Source organism: Strigops habroptila, chromosome Z (assembly GCF_004027225.2).
Source record: "Strigops habroptila isolate Jane chromosome Z, bStrHab1.2.pri, whole genome shotgun sequence".
NCBI classification, from domain to species: domain Eukaryota; kingdom Metazoa; phylum Chordata; class Aves; order Psittaciformes; family Psittacidae; genus Strigops; species Strigops habroptila.
Genome location: NC_044302.2, coordinates 97572843 through 97586935, shown reverse-complemented (window position 1 = coordinate 97586935; position 14093 = coordinate 97572843). Strand labels below are relative to the sequence as shown.

The 14093-nt window shown below is 42.9% G+C and overlaps 1 protein-coding gene across 1 annotated transcript in view; it reads right to left on the bottom strand.

The window, feature by feature from the left end:
* Positions 1–14093, bottom strand: part of SLC14A2 (solute carrier family 14 member 2) — a 352417-nt gene that overhangs the window by 150231 nt on the left and 188093 nt on the right. The window contains exon 3 of the mRNA XM_030470582.1: positions 3746–3851. The gene's annotated coding sequence lies outside the window, so the exon portion shown is untranslated. The remainder of the gene's footprint in view (positions 1–3745; positions 3852–14093) is intronic.

Genomic DNA, 14093 nt, shown 5'->3' with positions numbered 1-14093 from the left:
TGTGTACTCTATAAACACTCCATATACTGTAACTCCAGGGCCTTTAATGATAAAAGTCATGGAACTTTCTTATATGCATATTCCCACTTCAATAGAATTTGATTGCAGCCCTGCACCTGCATGCAAAATCAGAGTGAGTGAAATGGTAATGCTGCATGCATCCCGGTTTGCTTTCTTTCAATGATGTAAAAAGAAAAGAAAAGGAGAAATCTCAGGAAAGAGCCACACAAGGGCAGAAGAAAATTCTTGAGAAGGAGAAACTTTCCAAACTCATCCTGATTACTTGGGCAGTGAGAGGATAGGTAGGTAATTTAACTAGTGGAGAAATATTTGTGTGGAGAGGTGAACCTGTTTGGAAAAGGACTCTTTAATCAGACAGAGGAAGGCACGAGAGGAACCGGTGTGATTTAGAGAGAGTTTAACTTTTTGCTGAGGAGGATTACAAGCTAAGGAAAGCGGTGGGTTCTCCATTTTGTCCTTCCTGAAAATCAAGACTGGGTGTCTTTCTGGAAGAGAATTTTCACTGAACATCAATTCCTTGGACCAATCTTGGGGGCAGCGAGGCAAAACTTCATAACCTGTGACATAAGTGATATAAGCAAGATGATCCTTCGGCTTTAAAATCCCTTCATCTTGGGGATGCTGAAGACCAAAGCCCTATATAGCAATGGAAATATAACCAGAGAGTGAATGCTGGAAGGACAGAGCAATTAGGTCCAAGCAGCTAGGATGAAGAATGCCATATTATTAATTTTTTACACCTAAATATCAGCCGGATGTACAGTGGATGTTTTGAGACCATGAGGGTGGCATAAAGCTTTGTACACGGAGTAAATGCACACAAGTCTTCTTGCATCACTGGGCTCCTCTTACGACCTGTCCTTTCCATACTTTAAGCTCTGCGCAATGAATGTGCTTTGCCCAAAGAGAAATGACATTAAGCAAGACAAGGTACTGTGCAGGAACCTTGCAGTACTGGTAATTCCCTTTCAGCTCAGTTTGTGTCTTTCTGTGTTTTTGTCATGAGGATACAATATTTCATTAGTGGAAGAAGCTATTTCACCATGCCTTCTCTCAGCCCATGGTTTATTGCAAGGATTGATGTTTCATGACATAGATATTTTATTGTTAAATTTTCTGTTGGGCTGTTACTTGATTTCGGTAATGAATTCCAGCTTGCTTGTTTATTTATTTACCTATATTAAGGGGAGCTAACAAGTTTCACAAGAATTATGTGTCATGGGGAGGTGTCTTAGCTAATTCAAAGAAGTGAATTGCAAGAGCAGGAAGCCTCAGCATGTGAATTGAATTTTGTAAGACCCACAAAGTGCAATGTGTTCTCATTGTGGTAGAGATCTCTACTGAGATAAAGACCACCAGGCAATGCACACAGGCAGTGCTGAGTAGGACTGTTTCCATCCCATGGTGGCTGCAGCAGGTCAGCTGACTAGGCTGACAGCAGGAGATGCAAGGTATTAACAAATAACCAATAAATGATTTACAAGGAAGGTGAGCTCTCTTGTTTTAACAAACTTAGCCATACAGAAAGGTGTGTTGCTATTCCGGAGGTATCTTAGTAAACTAACGGCAGTTGCAACAAAACAGGGCAGATTTCCAAGAAATAAAATGAAGTCCTACACAATCCCTAGCAGAAAAATTGTCTTTTTTCCTAAAGTAGGGAAATCCCTGCTATCCACAGCTGGTTGGGTGGACCAGACACCCCTGAAATGTACGGTGTAACCACTAAACATAAGATGCTTCATGCTCAAATTTCCCCCTGTAAAACATATCCAGAAGGCTTTTTTGATCCCAGATCTTGATCTAGAAACCAAATTTTGAGCAGTGTTTTATCAAAGTTGTCAGTAAGCAGGAGAGAGAGATCCTTTGCCAGCCTACAAGATAAAGTTTTATAGAGACATATCCTTCATTGGCTTGAACATTGATGAATCCTATTCTTTCTGAATTAGATTTCTTATCTGAAAGTGAGTGCTTTGTTATTACCCATGATTATTTCTCATTGGTGCAACTTTTCTATGTTTCTGGCTATGTGAGGGTTAATGTGTAAATGACTGCTGGATGTACTCTATAAGTAAAGTCTTATCCTAAATGCTAAATTATGTTCCTCACTTGCAACCTCTCCGTAACTCAAAAAGGAGGGGAAAAAACAGAAAAGGCCACAGAAATCCCAAACTAGGTTTGTTTAAATACTGTGTTGCAAAGTACCAAAAATATCCCTGAACAAGAGCAATTGTTAGGGAGAGAAAACACTGCTGATACTTTTCTTAAAAAAAAATTGACCTTTCTTCTTGCAAGAAGGTCAAACAACATGCAGGAAAATACTTCCTTCTCCACCCCTCACCAGGCGTTTTGCTCCTAGGAACACTTCTGCTTCCGGGACTGACTCCTCACAGCTCAAATGTGGAGACCAAATCCTGCTACAACTCCAACACTCCATCTCTTCCTGGACACAGAGATTCACGTTAACCCCAAACTTACATCCTTGCAGCATGATTTCCCTGTCAGTGCTTTCTCACACACTAAAATAGCCTTGAATGACTAACTATGACAGCACCACCTCCTAAAACATGTCATATTACTGTCTATCTTGACTCCACACTGCATGTTTTCCACTCGTACAAGTGAGCATTCATGTTGGTTTGCCAAAAGCAGCAGCAGAAGCCTCCAGTATTGTATTTCTGACATTGGCCAATGCTAGATATCCTCCAGATGGTAAAAGATAATCTTCACAGACCTTGGAGGCAAAGATGTGGTACCATACCAGCTGACACCAGCTGCTGATGACCTAAACCTTGTAATCTTTATTTTCATTAATGTACATCAGAGGCAGAACTTAATGTCATGACATGTACAATTGCCTAATCTCTGTATTCTCCTCCTATTCAGGAGTTTTTCTCAATACCAATCTAGGTTGCCACAAATTAATTATATCAGACATTAGGATATTTGTTTTGTCCCTTTAAAACTCATTCACAAAAGCCCTTGGAGGACTACATAAGATGCAGATGAACAACTTAATTTAGAAATATCATTCCTGTATATATAAGTTTGTGAGATGTCTTTTATTTATTCAGTTAAATCAGGAAAAATAATTGTCTATCTTAATTTTTATCTTTAGAAGCCGTATTATATATGCCAAATCAAACATGTAACTCATCCATCTTTAATAGCTTTCTTTGTGCCGTGTAACCGCACAGCAGCTGCTTTGTCAAATGACCAAGAAATGAGAGTTTGGCAAGACAGTGGTTTTCATCAGCATATGACCTTAAGATAACATTTACATTTCAGGAGATGCTGTTCCAGTCAGAACACAACTGCAGGGCAAACTCACATCTCTGGATACTCATGCAGGCATCCAACAGAAAAGCTAATAAATGCACTAGATTAGTACAGTTTTATTTTCCATAAATCCGGGACATGTTCAGCAATGTCAGAATTGTTCCAGTGGCTTTAAATGAATAAATAAACCCAAGCTCACTCTGAAGCTCAGAAGTGACATGGAATTCATTTAGCTCATTACCATTTAAATGATAGATGGACAAGGTAAACTCTTTTCTTTTGAGGCAGGGGACAGACAATGTGGAGATGAGAGCAGTGGTATTACACAGATGTGGGCTTCCAGGCTTAGATGATTGGATTCAGATGCTTCCAAGGAAATTATTTGCTCCAAAAGGGCTCTTTGGTTACTAACAGGTATAGCAATCATATTTAAAATGTTTTTACTCACAGTCAGGCTCCTATAGCTTCAGTCACATACGATTTACTGGAGGGTTTATCCTCGGGCTGCTCTGTTGAGTTCAGAGAATTCAGCCGGCTGTTTTCAGAGGGTTAGGCTGCCAAGACACACAAAGTAAAAACCCAACACGTTTAGAGGAGAAATATTTTGCTTTTGCCATTTTAACTATAATTTATTTCCTGCTTTTGCATAGGTCATTGTTTGCCACTCTTAATTACAGAGGAATTCAAAGGGGAGAGAGGTAACAGGTAGGTTTTCTGTTTGTTCATTTATTGCATGCCAAAGGAGGTACCTGAGAACAAGAAGGTAAGATCTTTACACCTAACCCAGGCTGAATGAGAAAGAAACATTTCACAATTTTGTAAATTAATTAATTTCTCTATCAGCTGAGTTCCCTCGAGAAGAAGGAATAAAATAATAACTTATTTTTATTTGTAGTATTTAAAAGAGGAAGAAAAAAGGGACCCCAAAACAGAGGAGAAAATGTGATATTTCATATGTGACACTGATGCTGCAAAATCAAAAATGGCTTGCATGGTTTCTGGTTCACTTGTAACCTTGAAGCTTAATGTAAACTCACCAAAAGCTCCCTCAGCTCTCACAGGTCTCTTCTCACCAATTTCCAGGGAGGTAACAGCTCGAGTCAGAGCTATGTGTAACTTGCCTGGGTACAAGGCTGTAACAGTATTTTGACCCCAGTATCAGACATGAGGAGTGGCATGTGGAGCAGGATAGAGCTAGCTGTGGGAATAGGTCACACATAACTCTTCCTTGTAATTGTTCTTCCTAACAAAAGAGCTCTTTAACAAATTGTCACACATGGGTGTTTTCTTAATCCAGCCAGTGTTAGTTGCCTACTGAGTGGTGACAAACTGCACCATCCCTGCCAGACCCTAGGACAAACCTTTTCCATCCCTGGCAGTGTTCAAGGCCAGGTTGGACAGAGCCTTGGGTGACATGGTCTAGGGTGAGGGGTTCCTGCCCATAGCAGGGGGCTGGAACAAGATGATCTTAAGGTCCTTTCCAACCCTAACCATTCTATGATTCTGTGATTTTATGATTCTATTCTTCACATCTGAAGCCTGATGTTCTGCCTAGGCCTGTCTCGGCAGACCTCCTTCTTACTGGGTGTTTCACATCTCTCCTGCACTTTAGATCTCACAGAGGAACACGGTCTGAGCAACTTAGAGAGAGCACAGCCTCTCCTACCTCCTGGATTTCTCTTTTTTGCAGCAACTGCGAAAATAATGTGAATAAGCAGTCTTTATTTTTGCTGTCCAGGCACAACTCTTGCATGACCACAACTTGCAGTAAGAAAATATACCAGATATAACCCATCATAGCATCCTGTGTTCCTGGACATCCATGCAGCTCGGCCTCAAAACATGCAGAATCCAAATTAACAAATGATGTTCTGTTCACACATACAGATCAGTAGCTACTGTAAACAACGATTTGCACAGGGAGGAAGCCTGTATGCTGGAAAGGGAAGGTACGTGGGTATCACTGTTGGTGGCGTAGGTCTTGCAAAGTGACTAGTGGTGTTGGGTGCCACAGCTCTGGGACTACAAACATGCCAGGTCTGCAAGGCACTCAGTGTTCAGGGTATTCACTGTTTTGAGTAGTTGGGCTGTCCAAAGGTGCTGCAGTGTTGGTTTTGGAAGCATCTTTTTGACTGTGTTTGAGAAATGCAAAGCTTTCTCATTTTAGACTTCAGGAAACATGTTAAGAAAAGACAGAGAGGTGGAAGGGTGATGTAGGACAGTGAAACAATAGGATGATCCTTCATTTCCCTCTTCTGGTGATATAAATAATGGCAGAGTGAGAAGTAAGGAGGCATTTGGATGAAAAACAGTGAGTGACTTGTTATCCTTAATGATATGTTATGTGAGAGGATGATAGTACTGGTGGATCTGCACAAGTGACTATGGGGCATTAGCTGCCAAAAGGGCACTAAAGCAGAATCTCTGGGGGTGATTCAGTATCTCAGGTAGATTGGGTGTGTCAGCAGAATGTTGTATTTGACATCTAACCCAGGAAGAAGACCTCAGGTAGGTTGGTGGTGCTTGTCTGGATGGTCCTGCAGAGGAACCTGAAGAAGAATTTCAAGGGAAGGTGGACACTTTTTCTCCTAAATAATTTTATAAAGAAAATAGTCTCAGGTGCCTTTTCACTGGACTCTATGTCAGGTTTGCCTGCTGCAGCAGATAGCATCTCAAGTACCTCTAGACTGAGTTCTCTTTCCTTGACATTAAGGGTTCTCCAGGACGGGCAATTTCTCCAAAGGGCTTTAAAGATTTCTTTCCCCTCTTTCTTGGCCCGGAGAAACTTGAATTTGTTAATACAAGCAGAATAGAGTGCAAACTGCGTTGCTTTTAGGAAAGACTTAAGTGGCTGAGCCTGGGATTTCCGCTGAGGAAGAAAGTTTTGTGGGAGGAGTATTTTTACAGGCAAGTTTGTAAGCCGCGTGGCTATTTGAGGACTGATGTGTTGGCATTTCCTCTCTTTCTTCTTCCCCCAGTTTAGGCCTCCTTTAATACACACAAATAAAATGAGATGAAAAAAGGTATTAAAAATGTAGCTGGAGATTGCAGGAGGCAGAAAGAGGAGGGAGGGAAGAGGCTTTTGCTTCTACAACACCAAAGAATGAAAACATCTGTGTTCAGTTGACTCACTTTCATAAAGATGCACTGGTGCTTGATCAAACCCATCCAGTGGATCTTGCCTGAGCTGTGTGGTTTATATCAACATTATAGAGCTCATGGGCCAGGTAGTGAGCAGAGCCGAGGCATCTAATCACAGAATCATAGAAGCATAGAATAGTTAGGGTTGGAAAGGACCTTAGATCATCTAGTTCCAAGTCCCCTGCCATGGGCAGGGACACCTCGCACTAAAACATGTTGTCCAAGGCTCTGTCCAACCTGGTCTTGAACACCGCCAGGAATGGAGCATTCACAACTTCCTCGGGCAACCCATTCCAATGCCTCACCACCCTCACAGTAAAGAACTTCTTCCTTAAATCTAATCTAAACTTCCCCTGTTTAAGTTTGAACCCATTACCCCTTGTCCTACTACTACAGTCCCTAATGAAGAGTCCCTCCCCAGCATCCTTGTAGGCCCCCTTCAGATACTGGAAGGCTGCTATGAGGTCTCCACGCAGCCTTCTCTTCTCCAGGCTGAAGAGCCCCAACTTTCTCAGCCTGTCTTCATACGGGAGGTGCTCTAGCCCTCTTATTATCCTCGTGGCCCTCCTCTGGACTTGCTCCAACAGCTCCATGTCCTTTTTATGTTGAGGACACAGTACACAATTCTCCAAGTGAGGTCTCACGAGAGCAGAGTAGAGGGGCAGGATCACCTCCTTTGAGGTGTAGAGGGGCAGGTCACGCTCCTTTTGATGCAGCCCAGGATATGGTTGGCTTTCCGGGCTGTAAGCACACACTGCTGGCTCATGTTAAGCTTCTCATCAACCAACACCCCCAAATCTTTCTCTGCAGTGCTGTTCTGAATCTCTTCTCTGCCCAACCTGTAGCTGTGCCTGGGATTGTCCCGACCCAGGTGTAGGAGACCTTGCGCTTGGCTTGGTTAAACTTCATAAGGTTAGCATCGGCCCACCTCTCAAGCGTGCCAAGGTCCCTCTGGATAGCATCTCTTCCCTCCAGCGTATCAACCGAACCACACAGCTTGGTGTCGTCAGCAAACTTGCTGAGGGCACACTCAATCCCACAGTCCATGTCGCCGACAAAGATGTTGAACAGGACAGGTCCCAACACGGATCCCTGAGGGACACCACTCCTTACCGTTGTCCAACTGGACATTGAGCCGTTTACCACAACTCTTTGTGTGCGGCCATCGAGCCAGTTCTTTATCCACTGAGTGGTCCATCTATCAAATTGATGTCTCTCCAATTTAGAGACAAGGATGTTGTGCGGGACAGTGTCGAACGCTTTGCACAAGCCCAGGTAGATGACTGCTACCAACTGCTCTGCCACTGTCCATCAGTTCCGTAGCCCCATCATAGAAGGCCACTGAATTGGTCAGGCAGCATTTCCCCTTAGTAAAACCATGTTGGTTGTCACCAACCACCTCATTGCTTTTCATGTGCCTTAGCATGCTTTCCAGGAGAATCTGCTCCAAGATTTTGCCAGGCACAGAGGTGAGACTGGCTGCTCTGTAGTTCCCCAGGTCTTCCATTTTCCCCTTCTTGAAAATGGGGGTTATATTACCCTTCTTCCAGTCATCGGGAACTTCACCTGACTGCCATGATTTTTCGAATATGATGGACAGTGGTTTAGCAACTTCATTCACCAGCTCCTTCAGGATCCGCGGATGGATTTCATCAGGTCCCATGGCCTTGTGCACATTCAGGTTCTTAAGATGGTCTGGAACCTGATCCTCTTCTACAGTGGGCCTAAGGTCTTCATTCTCACAGTCCCTGCATCTGCCTTCCAAGACTTTCGTGGTGTGATCAGAGCATTTGCTGGTGAAGACTGAGGTAAAGAAATCATTAAGAACCTCAGCCTTCTCCAAATCCATGGTAGCCATTTCTCCTGATCGCTTCTGGAGAGGGCCCACGTTGTCCCTAATCTGTCTTTTATTTGCTATGTACCTGTAGAAGCCTTTCCTGTTATCTTTCACATCCCTTGCCAGATTTAATTCTAACTGGGCCTTAGCTTTCCTAACGTGGTCCCTAGCTTCCTGGACAACGTTCCTGTATTCTTCCCAGGCCGCCTGTCCTTGCTTCCACAGTTTGCTTATGTGTGACTTTTTTTGATTATGTTTTGAGGATCTAGACTGCATTTGCAAACCACAGATTACATTTCACCTCTGTCGACAATTGCAATTGTTCTCATGGACGCCTTGTTGTTCTGGATTTGAACCTCAGCCATTTTGCTATTGCCTCTTGCCCACCTTTTAATTGCTGTTGATCCACCATCCATCCCCATCCATCACCCTGATTCCCTGGAATAGGGAATATAGGCTGCACTCACCTGCTGCAAGTGTTTCTATTTTTGTTGACTTGGGGAAAGTTGTTGGTTTCAGCATCTTTTAAAACATTTTGTGCTATTGAGAGGAAATGAAGCTGAGCTGCAGAGCCTGGGGGCTCCATTCGCTGCTAAACTTCACTTCTTCAGGTCAGCTGCCAACAGCTAACAACACTGTTGTCTTCCAGCATCTGGTGTTAGAGGCTGATTTGGTAAAGCCCTCCATCACATACCTCCCTGCAAGCCCATGTTTCCCTCCTGATTTCAGTGAGACTATTCAAATCATTTACATGCCTACAGCTGTAAATGGAGGTGACAAATAGAAACAAAATGAAATATAGAGGTGTCCTCCTTTTTATTTGTCACTCACATGAGGAAATGACTTTGTCGATGCTGACTTCTCCTCCAGCCACAATATATAATTCCTTAACACATAGTTGTTTAAAAAACCCTACTTGTTTAATTTCCAAGGAATAAATAAATAGGTTTCCAGATGCCTTAAGTTTAAGGTTTGTTCCCTCTTATTTACTATGGACCACACTCAGACTAGGATTCCTCTAAGCAGCATGTGGAAAGCGTAATTGAATAGCACATTACAAGCTGAGGTCTGGCAACGCTTTTCAAGTTAACTTGAGCAAAGAACACCAGTTTTTGTGGCCAGCAGACCAGCATCTCATCACCTTTTCTTGCACCCAGCACATATCCACAGGTGGATCAATGGAGGCGACCTCCAGAAAACATTCAAAACATCTTGGGCACAAAATAAAATGCCTAAATCTCTTTCCTGCCTTCTCTCTCTAAACCCACACTTAACCTCTGAACATGGTGCTGGATCTTTATAGTTGGAAAGACCTTCAGACAGAGGTGCAGTTTTAAGATCAGCCATCAGTTCCCAAACATTGCAGACGGTGCGCTGGTGGTTGGATATCATCTGTACAGCCATAAATTACCCTCTGGCTCTCAGAAACATCCCTATTGCCCAGAGTGGCAAACTGCTTCAACAGCTTAGGAGTCTTATGAGTAAAAATGTGGCAGGACAAGGGCAGACAGACAAGGGACCTCAGGGTAGTCCAGTTGTCATCTGATGAGCACTATACACATGGTCTTATTCATGCCAGTGCAGTAGTAGGGTGTCTCATGTTTTCCTCAGGACCGGGTACGTATAGGCAGAGTTACCACAGACTGAGTGACGTGCCAAAAATGCACACTGTTGCTTGGTTCATGGTGATGTGTTCATCTGCCCTTGTCTATTGTAACTTTGAGGCTATGACAAATAGAAGCTGCTGCAATGCTAACCTGAAAGGGTATTTGCCTACTTATCTGTGAAGAAAAAATGCACTGTAATGTATGGCTCTGGCAACTCCTCTCACATGCACATCTTCTTTCATATGAGTGATACAGATTTTTTGTACCCTGTTGTGTGACTTTTCTGCTGGTGATCTGGGGAAGCACCCCTTGGCTTCCTCATTCTTGTAGGAGTTTGTGAGCAGTAGAGGAAGGGGAGGAAGGTTTTGCAAAAGGATCAAATCTGATCTGAAAATAACTGAGATCTGTTAGGCACAGAGCCTTGCAATGCCGTTTTTAGACCTCTGCTTTATAAATATAGTCCTTGCCACCAGCACCTGCTCTATCAATAAAGTGTCATCTGCGAGATGTCACTCACTGACACTGAGTGTCACATTCAGAAGCAGGCAAAGCATTTTGCCAAGCTGAGTGTGTTCTTTAGAGGGAGGAATATAGCTACAAATTATATGACCTGGATAACATTTGACAGGATTATGCCTCTATACATGTTTGCTCAGCACCTTATACATTGAAACTCCCCCAGTCCGGAGCCACAGGACATTACTGTAACCCAAGTATTATTTATGTTGACAACTAAGAGATAGTTCATGGATAAGGAAAAGAAGAAGAAGCATTGCAAGTGAATGAATTTGAGTGTTACGTTCTTTATAACATCAAACACCTTAATATTAATAGACACTATACTAACCTAAACATACAGCAGAGATATTCTGTCTCAGAAGCTTTATTTTCCATAGACATCTTGATTTTCAGAGCTCATGTATATTTTTATACAGTTTTGCGGCTCAGACTTGCTCTTTTCTGCATGACAACTGCATCTCAGTCAGTGAGGAAAGGATTTTCCTCCAGGAAAGGAGAGAGGTGGCAGAACTGCAGTGCCTCTACCTAGCAGGGCACACAATTGCAATGAAGGGATGACAGCTTACCTCTTTAACCCACTTTCCTCTTTCCATTCCCGAGTGGAGTTAGAATTGGACTTAGGACCTCACGGGTCGAGATTGACTAAAGCAGGCTTGATATTTCATCCAGACTTTGACCATTGCCTGCCCCAGCTCAGCTGAGATGTGCCAGGGCAGGTGGATTGGGCTCAGTGTGGGGATCCCAGCACTTGTCTTGAAATTCCCACACTGAGCTCATGGGCTTCTGCACTGTGGTCACAAAGGGAGATTAAGGGCACTGCTGTCCACTTCCTGCTCTCATAAAGTACAATGGTGTTTCCCACTGCTTTTCAAAGTATTTTAGCTTAGCTACCTTACTGTGTTCATGCACCTTCCTTTCTGCTTCCTTTTGCTGTCCCCCATCTGCTTTTCAAGCACCTGCAGTAACATTCAGCATGCATTCATACTCTCTCTTTTGTTTGCTGCATATATGTTCAAATTATTTCCCAGCAGATGTATCGCATGAAGGTATTGAATTCCCACCCCTCTCTCAGAGCACTGACTCTGATCTCAGAGCAAGACCAGTTTCATTAAAACAGAGCTCAGCATTAAAGCTTCATTCTCAGATTCACCTGTCTTAAACCAGAAGACGTTAAAAATGCTGTTGACGGTGAAACAGCCAGTGTAACCTCCAAATCTCCCCTGTTCAGATCAGATGCAGCCTTCCTGTTGTAATCATTCCTCTGCCCCCACTCTTCCCCTCCCTTCTCTCTCTTTTTGGATATGTGTTTCTCTCTGGCTGTGATTCTGCAGTGGCAGAAAGGGGTCAATCTATCTGTGAAAGATGGACTCAGCCAAGCTTTTCTAGCTCTTTCCTGCTGATGGCAATTATAGGGAGGTTGGCAGCCGTCCCAGAAACCTGCAGTTCCTGCAGTCCTGCTGCTGCGGGCCTGCTCCACAAAGCCAGCATCCTAAGAGGATCACTTGGTGTGGTGCCCAGGAAATGACAAACAGAAAAGGTCACATGTACTCCAAAAAGATATACTGCTCAGCAAATTTAATTGACATTGTGCAGCTTTTCAAAATGTCCCCACGGACATTCCACCATTTAACAGATGCAAGCAGAGAACAGCAAAATAACAGAGAAAGGGCAGAAAAAATGCATTCTGTCCACCTGAAATAATTTTTCATACCCTGGTAATGTCCTTTCACATGGTCTCTTGGATCAGGGTAATTTTTTGTTACCTCTGGTCTGGCAAGTGAAATCTGCCATCGCTTTCCCCAGCCTCCCTTCCTTCCCTCACGCACACACTGCTGCTTTTTAAATCATTGAGCTTTCATTGCATGGGGTAACTGTCCTTTTTTAAATCCCTTTTCCTTGCATGTTTGTCTGTTAAAATACCGTATGAGGAACCAGCTCCCTGTCAAGCCCAGCACTCTCTGGAGGTTCACCCTGTGTTATCTAGCCAGAGGGAAAAGCACTGTCTGCATCAATGAGTTCTTTCTTTAAAGAAAAGAAACAGGAGATCTATGGAAATTTAAGAAGGTGTCTGATATCCAATGCTATTAGCAAGAGGTGGTAGGAAAGCAGGAGTGGCCAAGGTGAATCTAGGATGAAGGGAGGTGGTCCTAGTTCAGCAGGTACTGTGCTCAGCAAGGATTCAGCTCTTCAGGGTTTTTTTATTTCAGTCTCCTTTGTTAAGAACAAATTTAAGACCAATTTGATTTTATGGTTTTCTTTTTAATGTCCCCCAATTAAATGTAAAACTGGCAGAAAAAAACCCCACCCTACATTATAAGTACCAAAGATGAAGCAGACATATCACACAACAGATTTGAATACTTGGTCCATTTACATCCATGAAATTTGGAATGAAAAGCACATCTTCCTTATATAGCTGGGACTATGCAATCACCATGATTTAGGTGGCTGGGATAGTAAAGAAGCAAGGTTTGAGTCCGTTGGGAGGCTTGAATCTTCATGTCATAAGTCCCAGCAAGTGTGTTAGCTGGACTGCTGTAGAGAGAAGTGATTGATATTTCCAAAGCTGCTATCTATATAGAGGGTCAGAACTGTTCACTTGCACAGGTAGTGTAAAGAACTCGTGTCAGACTAAATATTTCAGGAGTGTATAAAGCAAAGAGAAAGATCCATGTGGTTTTTTTTTTTTTTTCTGATTACTATATTTAGGAAGAATTAACTACCATATCTAGAATGTGAGTGTATACATGGACAGCATCTATGAAACCTGGCCACTTATTTGCCTGAATATGGCTAGGCTTTAGTCAAACAATCTTACAACTGTAATTTCAATGTAACAGTCATAGAATCAGAACCACAGACTGGTTTGTGTTTGAAGTTACAACCCCCTGCCATGGGCAGGAACACCTTCCACTAGAGCAGATTGTTCCAAGCTGCATCCAACCTGGCACTGAACACTGCCATGGATGGGACAGCCACCGCTTCTCTGGGCAATCTGTACCAATGTCCCACTACCCTCACAGTAAAGGATTTCTTCCTTATATCTAATCTAAATCTCCTCCATCTAACTTTAAACTCATTACCTCTTGTCCTATCACTACAGATCCTGATGAAAAGTCTCTCCTTGACATCCCTGTAGGCCCCATTCAGATACTGGAAAGCTGCTCTGAGGTTTCCATGCAGCCTTCAATCAGTGAGATAAATCTTTTTTATTATCTGGAAAGCAGTATGATCAGAGATTTTACAGGACATAGCAGTATAACAGCAGCCTGTAGAAAACAGAGAAGATGGACAACTGAAAGGAATTTTGCTTTGAAATACTGCTTCTGAATAATAAAACATACAGTTAGAAGTGTAAAAGTACTCTCTGAACAACACCTAACTCTACCAGCCATAGAAGGTAGAGAGACATGATTTGACATCTTCTGTAGCAGACAAACATCATACGGTGTTAGGACCAGAACCCAGGACTCCCCGTCCACGTCTGTGCTTAAAGACAAGGTTGTGCTCAAATAGAAGGAACTGGTTAGAGACAGATTCATCTCAAGGCAACTTTCTTAATTTCAGTATTTGTCTGTTTCAAAGGAAGATCCCAATACGAAAAAAACGTGACATTTGACATTTTCAGTATGGATGTGGCACTTCTGAAGAAAAGCTGAAATTTATAGTTAAGGATAGTTGGTACCCTGTGG